Source organism: Trachypithecus francoisi, unplaced genomic scaffold (genome assembly GCF_009764315.1).
Source record: "Trachypithecus francoisi isolate TF-2019V2 unplaced genomic scaffold, Tfra_2.0 Lachesis_group2, whole genome shotgun sequence".
Taxonomy (NCBI): Eukaryota; Metazoa; Chordata; class Mammalia; order Primates; family Cercopithecidae; genus Trachypithecus; species Trachypithecus francoisi.
In genome coordinates, this window is record NW_022681465.1 from 317,695 (window position 1) to 342,438 (window position 24,744).

The following is a 24,744-nucleotide window of genomic DNA, read 5'->3' on the forward strand; positions in this document are numbered from 1 at the left end:
TGGGCTACTGCCTTTGGCCCAGGTCAGAGCCTGCCTGGTGCTGCCCACCCTGTCCTCTCCCTGGGGCAAGAGGGGCCGACCACCTCCAGATCCGATACTACTGCCCAGAAGATGCTGGAGGTGAGGCTGAGGCCCCCCAAGAGTGGCAGCCACGTACCTTCATAGTTGGGGTCCGTGCGGAGCACCCCGGGGTTCACAAAGTACTGGACAGGATGTACAGCAGGATGGTGATCAGGCAAAGCATGCCGGCTGTGGCTGAGGCCACGGTGCTGAAGAAGAACCTGCCAGGAGACACACAGGCAGGCATGGGGGGTGGGGACACGGGAGCAGTGGGGCATGGGGGCAGGTGGGGGGGGCACGGGGGCAGGGGGTATGCAGGACAGGCCGGGGCAGGTGTGGGAGCACAGGGGCAGGCTGGGCAAGTGTGGGGGGCACAGGGCAGGCTGGGGCAGGTGTGGGAGCACAGGAGCAGAGGGGCATGAGGGCACGTGTGGGGGCCACAGGGACAGGGGGCATGGGGGCAGGTGTGGGGGGCACAAGGGTGGAGGGGTGTGCAGGGCAGGCAGGGGTGGGCGTGGGGGTGCAGGGGCAGGTGGGGATGCATGGGGGCAGAGGCAGCGACGCGCAGGGCATCGGGGCAGGGTGGGAGCATGTGGGGCAGGTGGGGGGGCCGGGGGCAGGGGTAGGTGTGCAGGGATGTGCAGGGCATCGGGGGCAGATAGGAGGGCGCGGGGGCAGAGCAGGGACGCACAGGGCTTCTGGAGCCCGCAGGGTGGAGGCGACAGCTCAGCATGGGCATCCACTGAGAGAGGGCTCCTGGCCACCGCCCGACACTGGCCTCAAACCCCACTTCCGACCATGCCTGGAAGCTCAGGCTCCTGTCTCTATCCCATCCTGGGACGGGTCTCCAGGCCTCTCACTGGAGAGGGGTGGCCGTGGGACATTCCCACCATCTCATACCGCCTGACAACTCAGGCAGCACTTCTTGCAAACTTGGTTTCATTTACTCCCCACAAGGAACAAGGAGGTTGTGAGGAGGGGAATTAGCCCCTCACGAGTGGGGAAACTGAGGTCAGAGACGCGATGCGACTCGCCCAAGCCCACCTGGCCAGTGGAGCGTGGGGGTCACACGGTGTCTCCGGCGTCACGGTTCCAGGGCCTCTGCCCGCACCTCCGACTCCACCCCATTCAGACAGGGCTCCCTCCCAGCCAAGGAGCACGTGGGGTCCACTCAGGGCGCCCTGAGCATGGTCTGTGTTGGGGTCTCCATGGCACCATGCTAGGCAAAGGCACTGAAGCCAGGGGAAGAGAGAGCCATGATAGCACCGTGGTACCCAGGAGGCCCTGTAGGCTCAGGGACCTGGATCTCTGCACCCAAAGGGAACTCGGGCTGAGGAGGCCCTGGAGGAGCCCGGCCGCTCCTCGGCTGCAGTCCCCCCTTCTCCAAGGCTCTCGTGCACAACTGAGCCAAAAGCAACGTGCATACTATAGACGTGAAACCAAAACCGCTCCCAGCCTCTCGTTTTTGCCCACAAGACGGAGAAACAATCCATTCAGAAAATCCAATCCTGGGCAGCAGTCCCTGGAACCGACTTCGACTAAACCGTCTTCCTTGGTCTTTCTGCCATTATGACTTCTTTTAAAAAGGATCCTTTAACCTCCTTTAACCTTTTCCAGTGTATTCTGTTCACCTAAGTTCGTTGAAATCCCTTTTGTATTTTCAACTGGAGTCCAGAGCATGAATCCCGCAGTCCTCTGAGGAGGCGGTGCAGGGACAGCTGCCTTCCGGGCGCTCCTCTCCCTCCAAGAGTCTTCTGGATGATCCAGGGTGAGGGTGGCTCCGGCGTGAGGGGCTCCCTGACTGCTGCTCCCGTGTGCTGGCTTCCCTCTCACGGCGACCACCAGGCGGGTGGTCCCAGCCCTCCTTCCTGGTGTCCTGGTTCCTGACGCCACCAGTGCGCTCTCCTGTCAGCGCTGAGCCTGGGAGCCTGGCTGGATGTGGCCGCGCAGCGCGGAGGACATGGCGAGGCTTTTCACGCCCAGCTTGGGTTTCCAAAGCAGCAGCCCCTCCAGGCAGCGGACATGCCCTACCTGCCCCCAGTCCTCCTGGGCTTGAGCCCACTTGTAGGGATTAAAAACCCCTCATCTTCATCCTACTGTCTGGACAGAACTCCTCTCTTCATCCAGTAAGGAAGGCAGGTCTCTAAGACCACAGAGACCAAAGCCCGTAGGATGAGGCAGAGCCATTCACGTGGGGCCTCCTCTCCCCACAGCTGCCCAGGGCCGTCTCCTCCTGGTTAGCACAGCCTCCTGCCCCTGCTGCCCACGTTCAGCCCGCACAGTCTGAGGCCAGTGCTCACGGTCTTCCCGGGACACCAGGGCTGCCTGCCTTCTTTCCATCCCCCTTCCTCTTATCACGAAGAAGTAGGCAGCCTCCCTCGCGGGGCTCTGCCATCAGCTCCTCAACTCTCCTCGTCTTGCTCTCAATGCCGTTGTTCTCTCCGCCTCTGGCGGATGAAGGGACAGAAGTGAGGTTGGCACAGATGCCGGCATTGGCTGCTGCTCGGAGCCGAGGGCGCCCATGACCCCAGCCCTGCTCTCCTGACGCCCCTTTCTCACTCACAGGCGGCGTCTGCACTTGGTGCCCACACGGTGCCTCTCCAGCGCCCCTCCTGAGGAAGGCAAACCCTCTCCTTGCCACCTGCCTGTGGGCCCGCACCCCCCTCACCTTCCCCGCCAGGCCCCGCCGGACTGAGCCAGCTCGAGGCACCAGAGCATAATGAGTCCAGAAGGAAGTGGCACCCGGGGCTAGCGTGACCCAGAGGAGCCGGCCACACCTCGGCCGTCCTGGAGCTGCTCCTCTCCCGGGGAGGAGGCAGGTGGGTCTCCCCGGCCCCTACCATCTTGTGCGGCCTTGGGACTCACTCTGCAGTGACGCAGCCTCTCTGTCCCTGCCGGGCTGCTCAGCCACTCTGGACACACACTGTGCTCAAGGCGGGATGGCAGGGAGGCAGGGCAGGGACCCCACGGCACGTCCTGTGACACCAGATGACGTTGGTCCCCACTCCCACCCACACCAAGGCCTCTTTCAGGTCAGCACGGAGTAACTGGGGGCAGATGTGGTTCTTTTCCCTGGTGATCTTCACAACTCAGGGCTGCTGACAGCCAGGGCTCAGAACACCAGGCCTTGAGAGTCCCTGGATCCTCCACCGCAGTCAGGGGAAACACCTCCCACCTGCGCCTCCACCGGCTCAGGGGAACCACCCCCGTCTTTGCACCTCCACCGCAGTCAGGGGAAACACCTCTCGTCAGTCCCCGCTGGGTGCCCACTGCCCTTCCGTGGCCCCAACCCTGTGCTGGATGAGCCTCAGCCAGGGTGGAGAGAAGCAGCCCGGCCCAGGACAGTGCGGTTCAGGAGGCCTCAGCCAGGGCAGCCCAGCAAATGCCCACGTTGGGCCTCAGGGACTTAACACTGTGTGGATGAGCTTGTCCAGGGACGGCTGCACCACAGCCCCAGAGCCAGACAGGAGGCCAGGGCACGCAGGCACCAAACGTCACCACCTCAGGACAGGATGCAGCCCCAAGACGACCCTCCACCCTTCACCACGAGGACCCCTGCCCACAGACCCCTCCCTTCTGAACTCCCCCAAGCCTGGCCCGCGCCGGCCATCCCCGCTGTGCCCCTCACCAATAATTACGACTTCCCACACAGTTGTTGATCCAATTGCAGTGGTGGTCGAAGCGGATACACATTTATTGCAGGAAAGCAGTGTTTGGTTTTCTTGTTCTGGATGGATGAATCGGGAATGGCTGTCAGGCCCCAAGTGCGCAGGCTGCGCCAGGGCCGGAGCCCATCACCGGGAGCCAGGTGCCTCGGGGAACCAGCCCTGTGCGGCCTGGGGAGTGGGCGTTCGGCGGGGAATGGGAGGCTGGGGGAGGGAGTTGAGGCCTGTGGGGAGGAGGAGAAGCAGGACACTCTGGCAGAGGTAGCCACAGGGCAGGAGGAGCCCGTGTCTGTGGTGGGTGCAGACGCCGAGCTAGACAACCCCCCAGCCTTCCTGCACCAGCCTCACTCTGGGCAATGGTCCTGGAGGAGCCGCACTGCCCTATGTTCCAGGACTTGAGGCTGGGGGCTTGGATCCAACTGTGCCTACAGAACCTCCCTTGCAGCCGACAGCAGCCCTGTAGCCACCCCCACGCCATCATGGATGCCCCCCAGGCCCCAGGAGACACTGGAACCCTTCCCCCCCTCTTTCTCTGGGGCTTGCCTTGAAAACCCCCAAGGCGGCCGGGCGCGGTGGCTCAAGCCTGTAATCCCAGCACTTTGGGAGGCCCGAGACGGGCGGATCACGAGGTCAGGAGATTGAGAACCATCCTGGCGAACACGGTGAAACCCCGTCTCTACTAAAAAAAACAAAAAACTAGCCGGGCGAGGTGGCGGGCGCCTGTAGTCCCAGCTACTAGGGAGGCTGAGGCGGAGAGAATGGCGTAAACCGGGAGGCGGAGCTTGCAGTGAGCTGAGATCCGGCCCCTGCACTCCAGCCTGGGCGACAGAGCGAGACTCCATCTCAAAAAAAAAAAAAAAAAAAAAACCCCAAGACAGACAGCGCTTCTTGCCCTGGGATCACGGGAGGGACCTCGTGCACGAAATGCCTGAGGACCAAACATGCCTGAGTGCCACTGCGTTCCGTTCCAGGGAACAGCGGGTCACCTGCAGGTGACAGACACAGCCCTCCAGCCTCAGCCCTGCCTGCAGAGGATTGGGGCGGCCTGCACTGTGCCCCCTTCACAGCACAATGAGGGGCTATCCACCCGCAGCAACAGGGCCACAGGGCCGGTCCCTGGAAGCTCCATTAGTGTCAGCTGTGGCCACGGCAGGGGCCTGTGGGGCCAGCAGTGACCTGAGCCCCCGGGCCCCCTGGAGGTGACCCTGACCCGCGGGGCCTCGGCGAGGGTGGGCACTCACACGGTGACCTTGCACAGGTGGCAGAACTGTTCTGGATCACGTGTGCATGTTTCGATCTGTCGAAGATCGGCATGGGCTGAGAGTAGTTCTTCATGAGTCTGACATTGAATTCGGCCGGGTCGATGCAGGAGGCAATCATGTGGACGACGAGGTGGAAGGAGAAGATCCCCCCGGTCACCTGGCACGTCAAGGAAGAACCTGGCCCAGGGCCTGGTCAGCCTGGCACGAGGCATCCCCATGAGGCCCAAGGGCCCAGGAGAGGTGACGCCGCCAGTCAGCCCTACTCACCCAGCCCTGCACACCCAGCCCTGCACACTGGAGCCCAGCTCAACCAGGCTTGGCTCTGCTCACCCAGCCCTGGACACATGGCCCTGTACACCTAGGCCTACAGACCTGAGCCCTGCACACCCAGCCCTGCACACCCAAGCCCAGCTCACCCATGCCTGGCTCTGCTCACACGGCCCTGTACACCCAGCCCTGCACACCTGAGCCCTGCTCACCTGGCCCTGTTCACCGGGCCCTGCACACCCAAGCCCAGCTCACCCACGCCCGGCTGTGCTCACACGGCCCTGTTCATCCAGCCCTGCTCACCTGGCCCTGCTCACCTGGCCCTGTACACCTGGCCCTATACACCCAAGCCCAACTCAACCAGGCCCAGCCCTTCACATGGCCCTGCTCACCCGCCCTGCAAACACAGCCCTGTATACCTAGCCTGCAGACCTGAGCCCTGCACACCCAGCCCTTCCCCCCCGAGCCCTGCTCAGTCAGCCCTGCACACATGGCCCTGCACACCCAAGCCCTGCTCACCCGGCCCTGCACACCCAGTCCTGCCCACTCAGCCCTGTTTACCCAGCGCCACACATATAGCCCTGCTTACCCAGGCCCAGAAGAGACAAGGCCACCCATCAGCCCTGCACACACAGCCCTGTGCCAAGCAGGGACTGGGATGGCTGCCCCCATGCCCTTTCTGTTCATCCCTGTTGGACACAGGGCAAATCCCCACAAGAATGCACCGCACCCCCAGAGGCTCAGCCAGCCCAGCCAACCACAGTGACCCCAAAGCTCTTTACACCTTGAGGGACAGACCTGGGTGTAAACACAGCCAGACGCAGCCCCAAAGGCCCTGGGGAGCCTGGGTTCTTTTATACCAGAGATTCCCGGGCACTGGGAGAGAAGCACAGCCTCAGACAGCAGGAGAGGGGGAGGAGGCAGGGATTTGCACAATCTACCCACTCCCTCTAGACCCCAGACGGCCGCTCAGGGACCCTCTCCCCGAGACTTGCTCAGGGAAGCCACCCCTAGACTCGCTCATGGACCCTAGACTCACTCAGGGCCCCTCCAGACTCTCTCAGGGACTCCAGACTCTCTCAAGGACCCCAGACTCACCTGGGCCTCCGTCTCAGAGCCTGGCTGCGGGGACACTGGGGAGAGGGTCCTTGTCCCCTGGAGCCAGGAGAAGCTGGGCTCCCCATGACCGGGACATCAGCTCCCACCCTCAGATCCTGGCTCCCTCCTCCTTTCACCCTGGGACAAACACAGACTCCCCATGGCAACCAAACAGAAGGGGTGGAGCCCGGGCCCTCCCGTCACCCTGCCTGGCCCCTGGACTGCCTTCTAGCCAGGAGTTCAGGGTTGACAGCCGTCTCCACAGGGCAGCCCAGAGGCCCTCACCGCATGGAAACGCAGGCTACCGACCTGCGGGGCACAGCACTGTCCACCTTGGCACAGGGGCGAGGAGGAAGATGCTGGCCATGTGCAAAAGGCCGCACAGGGAGTTTAGCAGAAGGCTGCCAGCAGGGTGGGTCCTGTGCCAGGCCAGGGGGCTGCTGTCCCTCCTGACAGAGCCCCTCTTCGGAGCCCCCTCAGGCAATGTTGGGACAGCTTCGCTGCTGCTGGGCTCACACTCCGCCTTGTCCTGGCACCACCCTGGGGCATGGGGTTAGGGTTTTTATGCAGCAGCCCTTCCCTGACGAGGGTCCCGTAAGAAATGTGCTGTAATGCATGGGAAGCCTGAGTGTGAAGCTGGTTCCGACCAAAACGCAGACACAGGTACCGAAGCCCTCGGCAGGACGCGATGCATACCCTGCATCTTCCAGGCACCCACGTGGCCCCGACCCTGGGTGCTTGTGGGCATGAGCTGAGGAGGAGGCTCTGTGGGTGCAGACATGGCTGCAAGGAGGACAGGAGAGAATGATCTGGATGCCAAGGGGATGGGACTAGGGAGCGGCTGCCCAGGCTGGGGTGCGGTGGGAGTTGGACAGTGCGGCTGGAGGCCAGCCAGCTCTGGGGAACTCACATGGGGGCCAGGACTGATCAGACGCCTGCACTGGCCACTCTGATCCCACCATGCTAGAGGAGAGGCCTGCAGGGGCCCCGTCAAACGGGAGTGGACTGAGGCTGCAGGGCTCACTGTCCAGCTGGTGACACCGACGTGACGAGGCTGCATCCCGGCTGCTGTCTCGTGCACCCGCTCCCTGCAGGCTGAGCTGGGGACGCTGCACTATTTATGTGGTTGCTGGGGCAACAGAGAGGGCATCTGGAGCCTTGGGACGCTCTCCGTGGCCACTGAGGACAATGAGACCAGGCAGGAAGCTGTACTGTGACCCAGGAGAAGCCCCCTCCTCTGCAAAGCTGGAGCAGCACTTCCCTCGCTGGAAACCGGTGGGCAGGGAGGGCGGGGCCAGGCAGAGCCTCTGCCTGGGCAGCAGGTGAAGCTCAGGCTGAGGACGCCCACCCAGGCCTTGGTCACCACATCCAACTGCAGCCTCACATTCTCCAGGCTTCACACACAGAAGCCACTGCCAGGGAGACGGTGCTGCTGCCGGGGGCCACCAGGAGACAGCCTGGAGATGGTGTGGCCCTAACCAGGACCCCTTGACTTCCATGTGGAGGAGCTCAGGGCTGACCTGGGCCTGAACCTGCCAGGCAAACCCGTGGCGCCCCTGAGCCAGTCTCCAAACCTGCAGGCGCCGAGGCCGGGCGGTCACCCTGAAGGCATCCACCCAGAAACCAGGGTTCAGCTGGCAAAGGACACCCCCGCTAAGATTCCAGGGCGGTACGTCCCCCCGGACAGCTCCCTGGACTCACAGCTTTTCTCATGAGAACCAGGTTGAAGCAAATCTTTTGCTGCACACTACGGTGCCCGGCTGTCCATCGGCCGCCCTTCGCCAGCGAGGGCCGCGCTCTGCAAAAGGATGTCCTCCTGGGACATCCATCACCCCCAGGAATGATGCTGGTGACCTTAAGTTGGCTACGTTTTGCCCAGACTGACCCAGCTGGCCACTCTGCCCATCACCCACCCACGCGGGTGACCCTTCCTGAGCTGGTGGGAGCCCCAGGATAGGAGACACTGGGTACTGCATTCTCAATTTTCTCTGCTTCTACTTTCACATTTAATTTTATCCTGGTAGTGCTTTATGTTCCAACGAGCAATAAACAGTAAAAGAAGTAGAGTAAGTGTCTCCCTTTCACCACGCAAACCGCCTGCCCTCTGGAAGTTTCGGTCTCAAGCTGTCATGAGAACCTAGCTATGCCGGAACCTCCCCTAGCAACAATCTGTATTTTGTAAACAAACAGCGCGGCAGCGCCAGCCCAGGACACACGCCCTGTGCCCTTTGTAACACTGCTAACCTTTCCCCCGCCCTGTTCTCCAGGCAGGAAAAGAGAGGAGGCGGAGAGCGAGCCCACAGCCCCTACTCCTGGGGCCCAGTGCAGTCCCCGTCACGTCTTGGCACCTCATCAGTCCCTGCGGGGCTCAAAGCTGACACGTGCTGGGAAGGCGCAGCACCACTCCGCGCTGGTGAATCTTCCAGCACCGCCGCCAAGCTCGTGCTGCCCTGGGCCACAGCACAGGACTTTGCTGGGAAGATATTTCTCCAGATTAAACAGAGTTACACAGATTCCAATCCCTTCCACACAACAGGCCCTATGGATGTGGTGGCCGTGGAGTCTGTTTCCATTTGCAGAAGAACAGATGTGGGCACGTGTGCACTGAGGCATGCTCTGGAAGGGCTTGAGCACGAGGCCACTGACAGTCGGCCAAGCCTGGCACTCAAATGTCCGCCTAACCTGGGGTCTTTATTCCATTTCTTCCCCACTTTCCACAATACAATATCCCTCACCCTGCACCTGACCTCCCCTAGGGTCAGGGGCTGCAGCCACAGGGCCTGGATGGTCACTTCCCAGACCAGCCCAGGTCCCTGCAGATGCCAGATAGTGTGGGCACCCTCCAGAGGCCACAATGGAAAGCCACGTGCTGCTGGCCCAGGGGCACGGGGGGGTGCAGCTGGGGAGGCTGTCCTGAGCCCGGCGCCGGCCAGCGGGAGGGGCAGCATGGACGAGGGCTGGGACACCAAGGGCTCCATTAGAAATGGAGATCCAGGTGTGGAGTAGAGGGTACAGGGGAGCCACAGAGGGTTCACCTACCAGAGAGCAGGTGACAGCCCAGAGGCACGCGTGGCCAAGCCACAGGCCAAAGGAAGAGTGGAGAGAAGGGATTCTAGTGGCGCATAAGGAAATAGCCAGGTGTGGAGGGTCAGATCATCCCCCACATAGGTCCAAGCCCTAACTCCTAGCACCTGTGGCTGTGACTGCAGTTGGAAATAGGGTCTTCGCAGATAGTCCTGTTAGGGTAAGGCCATTTCAGGTAGGCCCTACTCCAATGACCGGCATCTTTACAAAAACGGGTACCCAACAGCCACAGACACACAGAGAAAAGACAGTGTGAACACCAGAAGACGAGCCACGGAGAGCGGCCGGAGCCATCCCCTCCAGCAGCTTCAGCGGGAGCAGGGTGCAGCCAACCCCCGATTCCACACGGTTGGGGACCCTGGGCCCTGGAACTGTGAGACCAGATATGTCTGCTGTTGCAGGCACCTGGTTTTTGGTGCTTTGTGATGGCAGCCCCAGGACGTGCCGCGGCCACCTGGTGATGCTGAGGGAGAGAGACAGACGGCGGGCAGAGCAGCAGGGGAGGGCGCCTTCCTCTGCAGAGCATCCACTGGGCCATGCAGTGGAATCGCAGACGGAAACACAGCATTTTACACCCCCAGCGTAACTGTGACTCAGATGAGGGTTGCAACGGAAAGCGACATACCTGAGACCCAGAGTCCACCTGGGCGCCACTCGGATTGGCAGGGGCGGAGACCCGGTCCACCCTCCCAAGGAACTGCTGCATCCCCACCTACCAGGCCTCCTGACAGAGCAGTGGGACAGGCCGACGCCACCCGCGCCACGTTCTTCTGATACTGCTCAGCCTCAACCACACAGACCCCCAGATGGTGGAGCAAGACACTGGTCTGGATACACCATGACGCTGTGGTCAAGGAGATACCAGCAGCTGCCAGGAAAAGGCAGGCGGGCACTGTGCTGACCTAAACATACCCAGAGACTCGGTTGCAACATGCCCAGAACCTTGGCCAGATTCTGGATTAAAAATCCTATCAAGTGCACCTGGGGGCTGTTGGAGCATGTTGACGTGGACTGCCTCGGGCATGCTCCGATCACAGCCTGTCTTCTCACCTGCCATGAAGGTGCAATACAGGAGGACACCCATGTCTGGAGGGCATGTGCTGGAGCAGGGAGGCCGGCCGTGCGGCACAGGGTCAGTGACTGTGGGCTTCAGTGACATCCTCATCCCTCACTGCAGGGCACCTGGGGCCAATGGCGCTGCCGTGCAGCTCTGTGGGTCTGTGGGTCTGTAGGTCTGTGGATTTCTGGGTCCTGAAGGTGGGGGAGGCCATCTGGGACCCAGGCTTTGGGGGTGTGGGGACTCAGGGCTGTAGGTGGAGAACTCGGACTCTGGGCTACAGCAGAAGCTCGGCCAATGGCAGGGGATCTTGGGGAATGCCAGCAGGGCCACAGGGCACACCCTGGGCCTGGCAGAGACAGGCCACTACTCAGAACTATGATCTGTCCTCCTGATGAGTGGAGGGTGCAAGGCTGGCAGTGTGTGCCAGGTGGGAACATGGGTCGCCACATTCCAGCACCCCCCACGGTAGAAGCCTAATCCCCCACACGTGTATCCAGGCAGCATCTTGGACCCCCACGGAACCCCCACTCTGGTGACCGGGCACACTCAGGGCCTCTCAGCAAAGGCCTCCTCTTGGGAAGTGAGCACTGCTTCCCTAAATCCCCTAGGACTGGGGAGGCCAGGGAGCAGACAGGAGGACACAAAGTCTTCTACTCACAGTCCCGGACGGTCACTCGAAGTCCCAGACAGACATTCCCAGTCCCGGACGGACACTCCCAGCCCTGGATGGTCACTCGCAATCCTGGAGGGCCACTCACAGCCCCAGAGAGACATTCCTAGTCCCAGACCGACACTCCCAGCCCTGGACAGCCATACCCAGCCCCGGATGGTCACTCCCAGCCCTGGATGGTCACTCCCAGCCCCAGACGGTCACTCGCAGCCTGGACGACTACTCACAGCTCCAGGCAGACAGTCCCAGCCCCAGATAGACACTCCTAGCCCCGGAGAGCCACCTGCAAACAGGACGCAGGTTGCAAGAGGGATGGAGCCAGAGAGCACCCAGGATGAGTCAGCACTCATGTCTCTCACTAAAGCACACCCTTGGACCCCTGGCAAGGCTCTCTGTGAGGCCAGCTGGGCCCAGCCCATTTCAGACTTGTAGATAGGGTGTGGCCTGACCTCCCAAGGGAACTTTAGCCGCACAAGCCACCCCAAGACCCAGAGACTGAGCCTCAAATCCCTGGGGAGACACCCTTGAATCACTGAGCCAGACGGGGTGGTTGAATGAGAGGCCAAAAGCCATACTGGCAGTGTGTGTCTCTCTGTGTGTGGTTGGGTCCATGTGTGTGCTTACAGAAAACACATAGCTTTAAACATACATTAAAAAGTAAGAAAGGTCTACAATCAATGACCTAAGTTTCCATCTTAAGATGATAGAAAAAAAAGCAAAGTAAACCCAAGGTCAGTTGAAGGAAGTAGTAAAAATAAAAGCAGATTTTTTTTAAATAGAAGAAAAACAGGCAAATAGAGAAAATTAATAGATTAAAAAGCTGACTCTTTTCAAGATGAATGAAAGGGATAAACCCCAGGAAGACTGATGAAGGAGGAGGAGGAAGACACAAATGGCCAGGATAGTGAGGAAGGAGGGTGCAGCACTACAGACCCTACAGACGGGAAAAGGCTAGCGGGAAACACTGTAAACACCTGTATTCCAAGAAATATGACAACCTACGTGCAATACTCCAATTTCCTGAAAAATACAACTTATCAGCTGGGTGCCGTGGCTCACACCTGTAATCCCAGCACTTTGGGAGACCAAGGTGGGTGGATCACAAGGTCAGGAGTTCAAGACCAGCCTGGCCAACATGGTGAAACCCCATCTCCACCGAAAAATACAAAAATTAGCGGGGCGTGGTGGCACGCACCTGTAGTCCCAGCTACTCAGGAGGCTGGGGCAGGAGGATTCGTTTGAACCTGGGAGGCGGGGTTGCAGTGAGCTGAGATCACACCATTGCACTCCAGCCTGGGTGACAAGAGTGAGACTCCATGTTCAAAAAAGAAAAAAAAAAGAAGAAAAATACAACCTATGAAAATAGAAACAAGAAAACAGAGAAACAATAGCTCTTTATCAAAGAAATTGAATTCATTATCAAAAGCCTTCCCACAAGGGAAACTGTTGCACTTGGGGAAAAATCCAGCTAAGTCTAGACTTAGGGGCCTTCTGTGGGCAAAGGCACCAGTTTCTCTGACCAGTCAAAGGCCTGGGAGTGAAACAGATGGAGGAAGGGGGGCTTCAGGGACACAGCAGCCCCATGGCACGTGGCTCCCGATGTGAGCCATGCATCTGCAGAAAGACTTGTTTAGAAAATTGGGGGAATGGCCATACGGAAAAGGAATATATGATGTTAAGAAATGGCTACGTAATTTTTAAGTGAGATAAAGCACGGTGTTATAAAAATAAAAATAGTTTTTCAGACACAAACTGGAGCATTTACAGGTGAAATTTCACGATGTCTGAGATTTTTTAAGGTTACTCTGGTACACATGTGTGAGAGGTAAAACAAGGTTAGCAAAAGCTTCACCGTTGAAGCAGGTGACTGGCACCTGTGGGTCCGCTTGACTGTAGTCTCTACCTCTGTAAACTGAAAGATGCCACAGCAACAAGTTTCAGCAAACAGGGACATGGCCTTGCCGGTGGCTGAGGTGCTCAGGCTGGTGGGCTGCACACCTGGTCACTCTGCATCCGGCCCCTACACCTCCCTGCCCGTGCCACAGCAACACACACCAGGCTCGCCATTCACCAGAGACCTGCCCAGGATGGCCCAGCCCGAGGACCACACATCGGTGTCACCGCTTCCCCACTGAGGCTCTAGTGAGGAGTGACACATCCCACTTTTAGAAATAGGGTTCTAGTGCCCCCAGGCACCAAACGCAGGCCAACTGCCCCCAGGCCCCTTTGTCCTCACACACTCATGTCTCAGTGACCCTAGGGGGCCTGGGGTTTCTTGACTGAGTGACATGGTCTGCTGGGGGTAGGGCAGAGCCTACATGCTCCACGGACGTGCACCCTGGGAGATGGGAGCAGACGCAGGCTCCTGCCTGCTGGAAGATGATGGGAGCAGATGTGAGCCCCCACCTGCTGGGAGATGACAGCAGACACAGGTCCCCCACCCACTGGGAGATGGGAGCAGATGCAGGGTCCCACGCCCACTGGGAGATGGGAGCAGGTGGTCTGACATGGGGTCAGTGGCTGCCCTGTCCACCCTGACCCTGAGCCACACAGGAATGGCCTGATGTGGGGTCAGCAGTTATCCTGTCCACCCTGACCCTGAGCAGGGGCTGCACAGAGCACCAGTGGCCACTGGGCCCACCTGCAGGCTCGGGGGACACAGTCTGGCCCAGGGCAGGTGACTGGTGCCGCCGGGCAGCCATGGACCAGATCCCAGAGCCAGGCCCACTGCAGGATCCTCCCGGAGCCCCGTCCGCTCAGACCGTGCCACGGTGAAAAGGATACCACGTAGGCGACATATTTCCACACATGAGGCAGGAGGGGAATGAAGATCCCAAAGGTGGCCGAGGAAAGGCCCAGGAAGACAGTCCAGGTCACCACCTGGAAGTAGTGCAGGGGTAACGACCAGCCGTTCACTCTGGAGATGCGGGGCGGCAAGACCAGCTCTCCGTTGTTGAGCACGGCTTTTGGGGCGACGGAACACTGGCTCTCGGAGCGGGTGTCCATCTGCAGGATACAGAAGGGGAGGACCAGCCCCGTCAGCCCCAGGGAGGGCTGGCTCCGCCCACTGTCAGGGAGACCTCAGGGACTGGGAACATCATCCCCCAGGACCAGCACTGAGAGCCAATGGCCCAGCACTGCCTGGGGCCACGTCCCTGGAGGAGAGAGCGGGGCTGGGATGGAGCCAGTGCAGGGCCCTGCCCAGGGGAATGAACAGACATGCTGCAGAATCGGACCCCAGCCAGAGCCGAGCGGCTACAGAAAATGGCTCTCCAGGGTGTGGGAGCCCCTGGGCGGAGGACCTGGCCAGGCACCCCATGCTGGTGCTACCGCCCCTCAGTTCCCCTGAGGATTTGTTAAGTTCTGGGGAGCCCTCGACAGCCCCCACACAGTGATAGGTCCCAGAACCTGTTCACGAATACACAGGCTCACCCAAGACTCCCCAGGTGCCACAGGAAAACCCACATCAGAAAGAGGCCACACGAAGCAGAGGGGTGCACTTGGGAGAAACTGAGGCAATGCCAGAAGAGCTCCTGAGCCGTTACTAACTGCTGCACTGAAATCTCCCAGATCCTCCCCGAGAAGCTTCCCTGAGCTTCCCAGAGGAGCAGGACCCAAGAGCTCACTCCACAGGGTCCTGTGTGTCTCCCCTTCCACAGGACAGGGTAGCCCGTCCAGCCATGGGGGGCTGGGGCCTCTGTCCGGGTGGGCAGTGGCTGGGAGGTTCTGAACGCACACTGCGGCGGCTCCTGGCCAGTCAGGTGGGGAGCACAGCAGGGGAGGGAGGGACATAGCGTCAGGGGAGGGAGGGATGTGGTGTCAGGGGAGGGAGGGACGTGGTGTCAGGGGAGGGAGGGACGTGGTGTCAGGGGAGGAGGGACGCGGTGTCAGGGGAGGGAGGGACGTGGTGTCAGGGGAGGGAGGGACGCGGTGTCAGGGGAGGGAGGGACATAGCGTCAGGGGAGGGAGGGACGCGTGTCAGGGGAGGGAGGGACGTGGTGTCAGGGGAGGGAAGGAGGGGCAGTGAAAGGCACTGAATAGCCACTGCTGGGTGGGGGATCCGGAGGGGCTGGGCGGTCTCGACAGAGGAGTGTTACGAAGCTTCCCCACATTATGCCTCGTGCAAAGCCCTTGTCTCTTTGGGAAAAAACCTCCAGAAAATGAAGTTGGTATTAAATGTACTACTTTGGGAAGAGAGACAGCGAGAACTAGCTCACAATTCTTCTTCCTTGCAGTCGTGAATGTCCACGATTCAGTGGCTCTGTGCCGCCTTTGGGGCTCCTCCCTGGTCCTCCCAACGTGACACCAGGCGGATGCGAGGCCATAGGGCCCTGGGGCTTGAGCCACACAAGAATGTCTCAGGGAGACCTGAGAGACTCACAGCTGTGAAGCAAGGCCATGGTGCCTTGGCCGGGCGCAGGGGCTCGCGCCTGGAATCCCAGCACTGTGGGAGGCCGAGGCGTGCGGATCACCTGAGGTCAGGAGTTCGAGACCAGCCTGGGCAACATGGCGAAACCCGTCTCTACTAAAAGTACGAAGATTAGCAGGCATGGTGGCACATGCCTCTAATCCCAGCTACTTGGGAGGCTGAGGCATGAGAATCGTTTGAACCTGGGAGGTCGAGGCTGCAGTGAGTCAAGATTGTGCCACTGCATTCCAGCCTGGGCAACAGAAGGAGACTCCATCTCAAAAAAAAAAAAAAAAGAAAAAGAAAAGAAAAGCCCAAGGAAGGAAACAGAAACACAGAAAGACAATCTTGTTCATTAAAAACACAATTCCCATTAAAAACAAAACCCAAATGAAAATGCCAACAAACAGAAATGATGTTGCCAAAAATCACATTGGTAAAACCTGGAAGATCAAATCCAGGAAGGACCACAGATCTCAGAGAGAAGAGGAATCGCTCAGCCGCCTGGAGCCTGGAGCCTGCAGCCTGGAGCCTGACCATGTTCATCTGTCAGGCTTTCAGAAGAGGAAGGTAGAGCGTCTGTGAGAGAAGAAAACACTGAAGAATGTTGAGAAGATTGAAGGCTTCAGGTTCACACTGTGCACCAAGGGCCAGAAAGGACGACTGGAAAAAGAAATACATCCACACCGGTGAAAATATGAGCGGCAAGGATGTAGAAAAAAATCCTGTAGTGTTCTCAGAAGAAAAAAAGAGGGAGATTCATTATAATATATGGATACCTGCAAATTGTACTGCATCCATTTTTATAAAAATACAACATAGAGCAATTCTCCAAGTTCTGAGAGTATTTTCATCTTAAAATGCATCTGGCCAAAGAATAATCAAAGTTTGAGAGAAAACATTCTTTCGGAATGTGTGAATATTCAAAGTACACCAACCATTAATCATTTCCAAAAAGAATTATTTAAAGATTTATTCTATCAAATAAATTATCACAGATAAAACATGGTGACCAAATTAATCTAAAATTATATCTAAATTAAATCCAAAACAAAACCAAATCTAAGTGACAGATGACAGAACCATGAACCTGCACCACCGGCCTCAGGCGTGGAGTGTTGGGGTCATGCTGTTCCACAGAGCCACGTGCGGGGGCGTGGGAACTCCATGTTGGCCAGCACACAGCCATCTCCTCACAGGATCTCGGTACAGCCCAGGACAGCGGAGCAGCCCAGCAGCAGGGGCCGCACCTGCCCCACGGAGGACAGCGAGCCGGGGTCAGACCTCACGGAGGACAGCGAGCCGGGGTCAGACCTCATGGAGGACAGCGAGCCGGGGAGAGACCCCACGGAGGACAGCGAGTGAGTGGGACAGACCCCACGGAGGACAGCGAGAGGAGGGCAAAGATCCCACGGAGGACAGCGAGCTGGGGAGAGATACCCCACGGAAGATAGCGAGCCGGGGGGACAGACCCCACGGATGACAACAAGCAGCAGGGGGCACAGACGCCACGGAGGACAGCGAGCCGGGGGGACAGACCCCACGGAGGACAGCGAGCCAGGGAGAGATACCCCACGGAGGACAGCGAGCCGGGGGGACAGACCCCACGGACGACAACGAGCAGTGGGGGGCACAGACTCCACGGAGGACAGCGAGCCGGGGGGACAGACCCCACGGAGGACAGCGAGTCGGAGGAGACAGACCCCACAGACGACAGTGAGCCAGGGGCACGGACATTAAAACAGCCAGGGAAGAAAGACTCCAGGACAGTTCCTTCCCCTCAGGCCCACGCTCAGCCTCGATACCACCATGGCCTGTGAGCACATTCACAACCCACACCACACACCACATACCCCACACCACACACCACACACCCCACACCACACACCACACAACCCACACCACACACCCCACACCACACACCACACAACCCACACCACACACCCCACACCACACACCACACAACCCACACCACACACCCCACACCACACACCCCACACCCCACATCACACACCACAAAACCCACACCACACAACCCACATCACACACCACACACCCCACATAACCCACACCACACAACCCACATCACACACCATACACCACACACCACACACCACACAACCCACACCACACACCACAAAACCCACACCACACACCACACAACCCACACCACACAACCCACATCACACACCACACACCCCACATCACACACCACACAACCCACACCACACAACCCACATCACACACCATACACCACACAACCCATACGACACAACCCACATCACACACCACAAAACCCACACCACACAACCCACATCACACACCACACACCCCACACCACACACCCCACAACCCACACCCCACAACCCACACCACACAACCCACACTATACACCCCACACCACACACCCCACAGCACACAACCCACATCACACACCACAAAACCCACATCACACACCACACAACACATACGACACAACCCACATCACACCACAAAACCCACACCACACAACCCACATCACACACCACACACCACACAACCCACACCACACAACCCACAACCCACACCACACACCCCACACCACACAACCCACATTACACAACCCACATCACACACCACAAAACCCACACCACACAACCCACCTCACACACCACACAACCCATACGACACAACCCACATCACACACCACAAAACCCACACCACACAACCCACATCACACACCAAACCCACATCACACACCACAAAACCCAAACCACACAACCCACATCACACACCACAAAACCCACACCACACAACCCACATCACACACCACACAACTCACACCACACACCACAGGCCACACACCCCACACCACACACCCCACACCACACAACCCACACCACACACCACAGGCCACACACCACACACCCCACATCACACACCACAAAACCCACACCACACACCCCACATCACACACCACACAACCCACATCACACACCACACAACCCATACGACACAACCCACACCACACAACTCACACCACACACCACAGGCCACACACCACACAACCCACACCACACACCACACAACCCACACCACACACAAGTCACACACCACACACCACAGGCCACACACCACACGACCCACACCACACACCACACAACCCACACCACACACCACAAGTCACACACCCCATACCACAGGCCACACACCACACAACCCACACCACACACCACACAATCCACACCACACACCCCACAACCCACACGACACACCACAGGCCACACAACCCACACCACACAATACACAACCCACATGACACATCACAGACCACACACCACACAACCCACACCACAGGCCACACACCACACAACCCGCACCACACGACAAAACCCACACCACACAACCCACACCACACACCACACAACCCACACCACAGGCCACACACCACACAACCCACACCACACCACACAACCCACACCACAGGCCACACACCACACAATCCACACCACACACCACAGGCCACACACCACACCACACACAACCCACACCACACACACACTACACAGGCCACACACCACACAACTCACCACAGGCCACACACCACACAACACATACCAAACAGACCACACGCCACATACCGCATACCACACAGACCACGCGATACACACCACACAACACAAACCACACAAAACACAATACATACCATACATACACAACACACAACCGAGACCACACACACCACACACACAACACACTGCACACCACATACCACATACCATGCAATACACACCACATACATCATACAACAGACAACACACACGACATACACACAACACAAATCACACAAGACCACGCACACACCACACATCATACAGATTACACACCACACACACCACAAAACACACCAGAGACTACACAATCCACAAAACACACCACACAACTCCACGCACCACACACGCACCCAAACCACACGCACACACCTGCCACACTGCACATGCATATGCAACACAAGCAAAACACACACACCACACAACCCACCACACACTGTACATGCACCACATGACATGTACCAGACACCAACCACAAACGCATCACACTCCACACACCACACATGCACACACCACACATTACACATGAACCACACACTGCACAGGGACCACACAATACACGCAACACAGAGCAAACACAGAATATACCACATACACACCACACACACCAAACCACACACCACACACACCACTTACTGCACACATACCACAACCCCCACAAAACACCCCACACACACCACACAATGCACACACACACACAACGCACACACACTCCCACACACACACCACACAACGCACACACACACTCTCACACACGCCACACAACACGCAGACACATCCAACACACAATTCAAGCGAAAGGAGGATCTGTGAGTCATGCCACTGAAGACTTGTGATGTTGGGTTCAGGAAGTGAGCATGACGAGGATGGATGGGCCCCGTGTTATGACAACTGGACTGAAGCCCGGGGAACAGGCTGCTGTGCCCCGGGGCTGGCAGCGCAATCCTGTGTGGTGGACCCCAGGCGCCTCCTGTCTGCCCCCATCTGTGCATGTGGACACGGCCCCCTTCTCAGACTGGGCCTCCATCCTTCTCTGCACCACCACACGAGAACCAGCCCCTGACATGCACCCCAGAGACCACAGGTGCCTATCCCACCCTATCAGGTCTTTAAGATGCCATGGCCTCCTGAGTCTTTCCTGTTCCCATCTGTGTCTATGTCACCAGGCCCCGAGAGTCTGTCCCGGCCCTGTCCCTATGTTTATGACACCGTGGTCCCCCAAGTCTGTCCTGCTCCCCATTTTGTCTTGATGACACCAGGCCCCGAGAGTCTGTCCCGGCCCTGTCCCTACGTTTATGACTCCGTGGTCCCCCAAGTCTGTCCTGGTCCCTGTCCTGTCTTGATGACACCAGGTCCCGAGAGTCTGTCCCGGTCCCGTCCCTGTCTTTATGACACCGAGGTCCCCCGAGTCTGTCCTGGTCCCTGTTCAAGCTTTATGACATCATGGTCCCCCAAGTCTGTCCTCTTCGTCCCTGTCCCCGCCTTTATGACACTGTGGTCCCTGAGTGTCCCTCACCCTGTCCCTGTCCTTACGACAGTCTGGGCCCCCTGAGCATGTCCTCGCTCTCCTCCAGCCCCCCAAATGTGTCCTCGTCCCCCTCTGGACCTGCTCAGCCACGCGTTTTCCACGGGGACCCTTTGGAAGCCACTCCACCCTGGTGAAACCTTCCATTCCTGTACTCCACACAGTGGAAATGGCCTTTCTGAGGCCCCTCAGGAGACAAATCCTCATTGCCTGAGTCCCCGACAGTCTTGCTGTGTCGCCTTTACTGCTTGACTCCTTCAGGGTGCAGGGATTGCATCTGCCTTTTGGGAACACGGGAAAGAAAGCGCCCACTTTCCTTACCGCCAGAATCCACAGTTCCTTCTCACGCCAATCACATCACAGGTCCAGGCTGAAGAGCAAGAGAAAAGCAGCGTCGCTCTCGCTCACTCCAGACCAAAGTGTGAAGTGGGTGGGCTGCCCTGGTCGACACGGTAGCCACGGAACCCAGGGCGCCTCATAAAGCCATGGCCGTTGGGAGGATGAGGGGACAAAGGAGCATGAGGAGGGGGGAAAGCGTGAATTGGACTCAGGTGTTGGTGAAACAATGCATGCAGTGGTCTATTTCCAAAACAAGGTGCCTTGAACCGGTTTAGGTCAGCAAAGTACAGAAAAACAGGATGTACTAGGCCCCTGCTTGGATTGCCGATGCCTGCTTGTCGGCCTCTCCTTCCCCACCTTCCTACCTGCTTAGCTGCCCTCACCTGAACCAAAGAAGTTTAGTCTAAGATCCAAGTTTACTAACCTGCAAAAGAGCTCGCTTTGTCTGTTATCAGTCTGCCCAGCTACTCAGCTCATAAGTCAAATACCTGAAAGCCCCTGAGCTGACTAGGATTGTAATGAACTGTGGTCTGCAACAAAATGCAGCAAGACAACCCTAAAAAAAAAAACACACACACACACCTAAAACCCCTACCCAACCACCAATCGGCGACGTCCAGGAAGAGGCGGCTCCAGAGTACTCAGCCTAGGAGGAACCCGGGGAGGGACCTCCGCAGCTGGTTCTGAGCACAGACGTCAGCCACCATGGCTCTGACTGAATTCGGCGCATTTCTTCTCAGGCTCACAAGTGGAGGGAATTCTCTAGCAAGTTTTTTCATTGGCCGTCCTGTGAGCTCAGGAATTCGGTCACTGGCTTAATGCAGGGCACAGTTTCACCATGACCCACGCCAAGGAAGGGTTTCTCCTGAGAAGGGCCAGCCAGTGTGTTGAAGGGCATCCTCCCTCCTGTCCCTGCAGCCCTCCTCCCTCAGCACTCAAGGCATTTCCATTCCTGTCAGCTGGGGGTCTCCAAGGACCCCTATCTGAATGCCTCCAATGTGGGTCAGCTGCTGACGCTGCCTTTGGGGGTGAGGATGGGAAGGTGGACAGGGATGCACCCCTTTCTGTTAGCAGGGGACCCTCCAGGACCCCCACCGTGAGGAAGTCACCCTCAGTCAGGGGCCCTCTTGCCGGCTGAAGTCTGCTGGGTCTCACTCTGGTGCCCGGAACCTGCTGCCCATGGACATCCTGTCTGTCAGGGGCACACACGAGGTACGCAAGTAAGAGGAACAGCTGGGCTGGGGCAGGTGCCCAGGACGACACAGGGGGAAGGGGCAGGAACCTGACATAGTTCTCCAGCACTCGGGGGCCTCTGCAGGGCAGCCTGCTATGGCCAGAGAGGCTGAGACGGTGTTGCTGGACCACTAACGGTGAGAGCAGGTCCCCCAGGACAAACGCCCCGTCTTGTAGCCTGGAGTGGCGGCGAGGGCCTCTTCCAAAGGTTTTCTTGCCCAACTCAGGACAAGTGGCTTTTATTCACCAAAGTCTGCAGTTAATGTCCCCTGACACCTGCAGGTATTGTGGCCCCAATGCCATCTAAAGATTGAGGCAAACACCCTCAAACACACCTGCACACCCTCCCCCCACCACCCGCACACCCACTGAGTCCCCATGTGCTGCTGTAACAAAATACCTGAGGTGGAGTCATTTTAAAGAACAGAAACTTATTTCTCCCTGTTCTGGACACTGGAAGTTCAAGATTCAGGAACCAGTAGGTCTGGTGTCTGGTGAGGGGGCCGCTCAACCTCCAAGGTGGTACCTTTCTGCTGCATCCTGTGGAGGGGACAGACACGGTGTCCTCACATGGAGGCGCTGGGAGGGTGAGAGGTCTCTGCTGACTGAGGCCTGGTCTGCGAGGCCCTTCATCCCCTCCACGGCCTAACCACTCCTAACACCATCGCACTGGCCATTGGGTTACCACGCCTAAATTTTGGTGGAGACAAAACCCACAGCACACCCACACCCCCCAACCCCCCATACCACATACACCATGCACTCACACACCCACACACCCCACACCTGCACCCCATACGCACCCACACACCCCACACCTGCACCCCATACGCACCCACACACCCCATACCTGGACCTCATACACACCCACACACCCCACACCTGCACCCCATATGGACCTGCACACACCCCATAGCTGCACCCCATACACACCTGCACACCTCACACCTGCACCCCGTACGTACCCACACATCCCCAGACCTGCAGCCCATGCACAAGTGCACTCCCTGCCCACAGACTGAGATCTTGGAGGAGACCCCTTTGCCCCTCCTCTGCCTCCTGATTCAGAACAGGAGACTGTGAGCTTGGGGAGGGGTCAGGCAACTAAAAGTTGACAAGCACCCAAGATTAACAGCTGGTGGGGAAGGCTCAGCCATACTCAGAGAACCTAGGGTAGTTCTGGGTGATGGGGCATCTGCCTCAGTATCCCCATCTGCAGCAAAGCCCTGAGGGCACCACGGGGTGAGCAGATCATGGATTCCGCAGGCCCTAGAGCAGCCAAAGGGTGGGAGGGGCTGGACAGAGGTTGGAAGTGTGGCAAGCCAAGCCCAGAGGATGCCAGCCACCTCACACACAGCAGGTCCCACCACCCTCCTGCCACCTCACACACAGCAGGTCCCACCACCCTCCTGCTTCCTGGCTCAGACAAGCATGGGCTTGCAGGGCCCTGGCTGGGGATGAATAGCTGCTGGTCCTCACGCCCCACAGTCTGCAAGTGGCCCCTGTCACTGCCGGCCTCTGTTCCCAGCCCCCTCCCCCTCCCCTGCCCAGGTTCTGCCCCCATCAGCTGGGGAGCAGGGTGTGGGGGGCGGGGCGCAGTGGCTGTCCCCACCTGCACTGGGAGAGCTGGAGCTGCACCCCGAGCCGCTCCGCAAGCTGACACACAGCCATGTCTGTGGGGCCTCCCTGGAGAGCTCTTGTCTCCTGTCAGACACAGATGTGGCAGCCTGTTCCCCTCTGCCCCTCCTCTGGCCTCAACGTGAGATGGCTGGCACAGCAGTAGTCACTGTGTGACCACAAGGGAAGGGCCCAGGGACCAGAGACATGCTGAGCTCAGGGAAGGCCCCAGCCCCTACTCCCTTCACCATGGCTGCTCTGTGCCCTGGCATGCAGGCTTGGGGACACCCAAAGGTGATGTAGCCACAAAAGAGGGTAGAGAGTCCCACAGGCTGCCAGCAAGAGCAGACTGCCGGAATCCCAGGAGGCCACACACGACTTCCCTGGAGAGCTCCGGCCACCACCAGGGCCTCTAAGTCCTGCAGGATCAGCTGGCCTGGGTGGCCCCATATCTGTGCAGCCCAAGAGGCAGTGGGAGGAGCCCTGGCCCCTTCACCCCACTGCCATCTCCTGACCTGAAGGGAGCCTCTTGGCCTGTAGGCCACCCGTAGGCCTCTTCAAGACGTCCCCTCACTGCACACTAAGACTGAAGCCACGTGGCGGCTGCTGCCCAGTGGCCCCCTCTGCTGGGACCCCGTGGACCAACAACGCCGCCCACAGGGACAGCCAGTTTCGGGGGCTCAGGGAGTGAGGGGTGCAGGAACAAGGGCCACCAGGAAGCGGGGCAGGGTGGCTGCCTCCCGCAGCTCAGCACTGCCTGTGGGCTGCACCTGACCTCCACCCAGAAACTGCTTCAGAGAGGGCTAAGAGCCCGGAGGGATGCCCGCCCACGCCTCCCCACCATGAGGGCACAGCTGTGTCATCTC

At 58.8% G+C, this 24,744-nt stretch overlaps 1 pseudogene; it reads right to left on the reverse strand.

Moving 5' to 3' along the window:
* The window catches only part of LOC117064686, a 98,983-nt pseudogene extending 75,942 nt beyond the window's left edge, over positions 1–23,041 (reverse strand).
* Between the last annotated feature and the right edge of the window lie 1,703 nt (positions 23,042–24,744).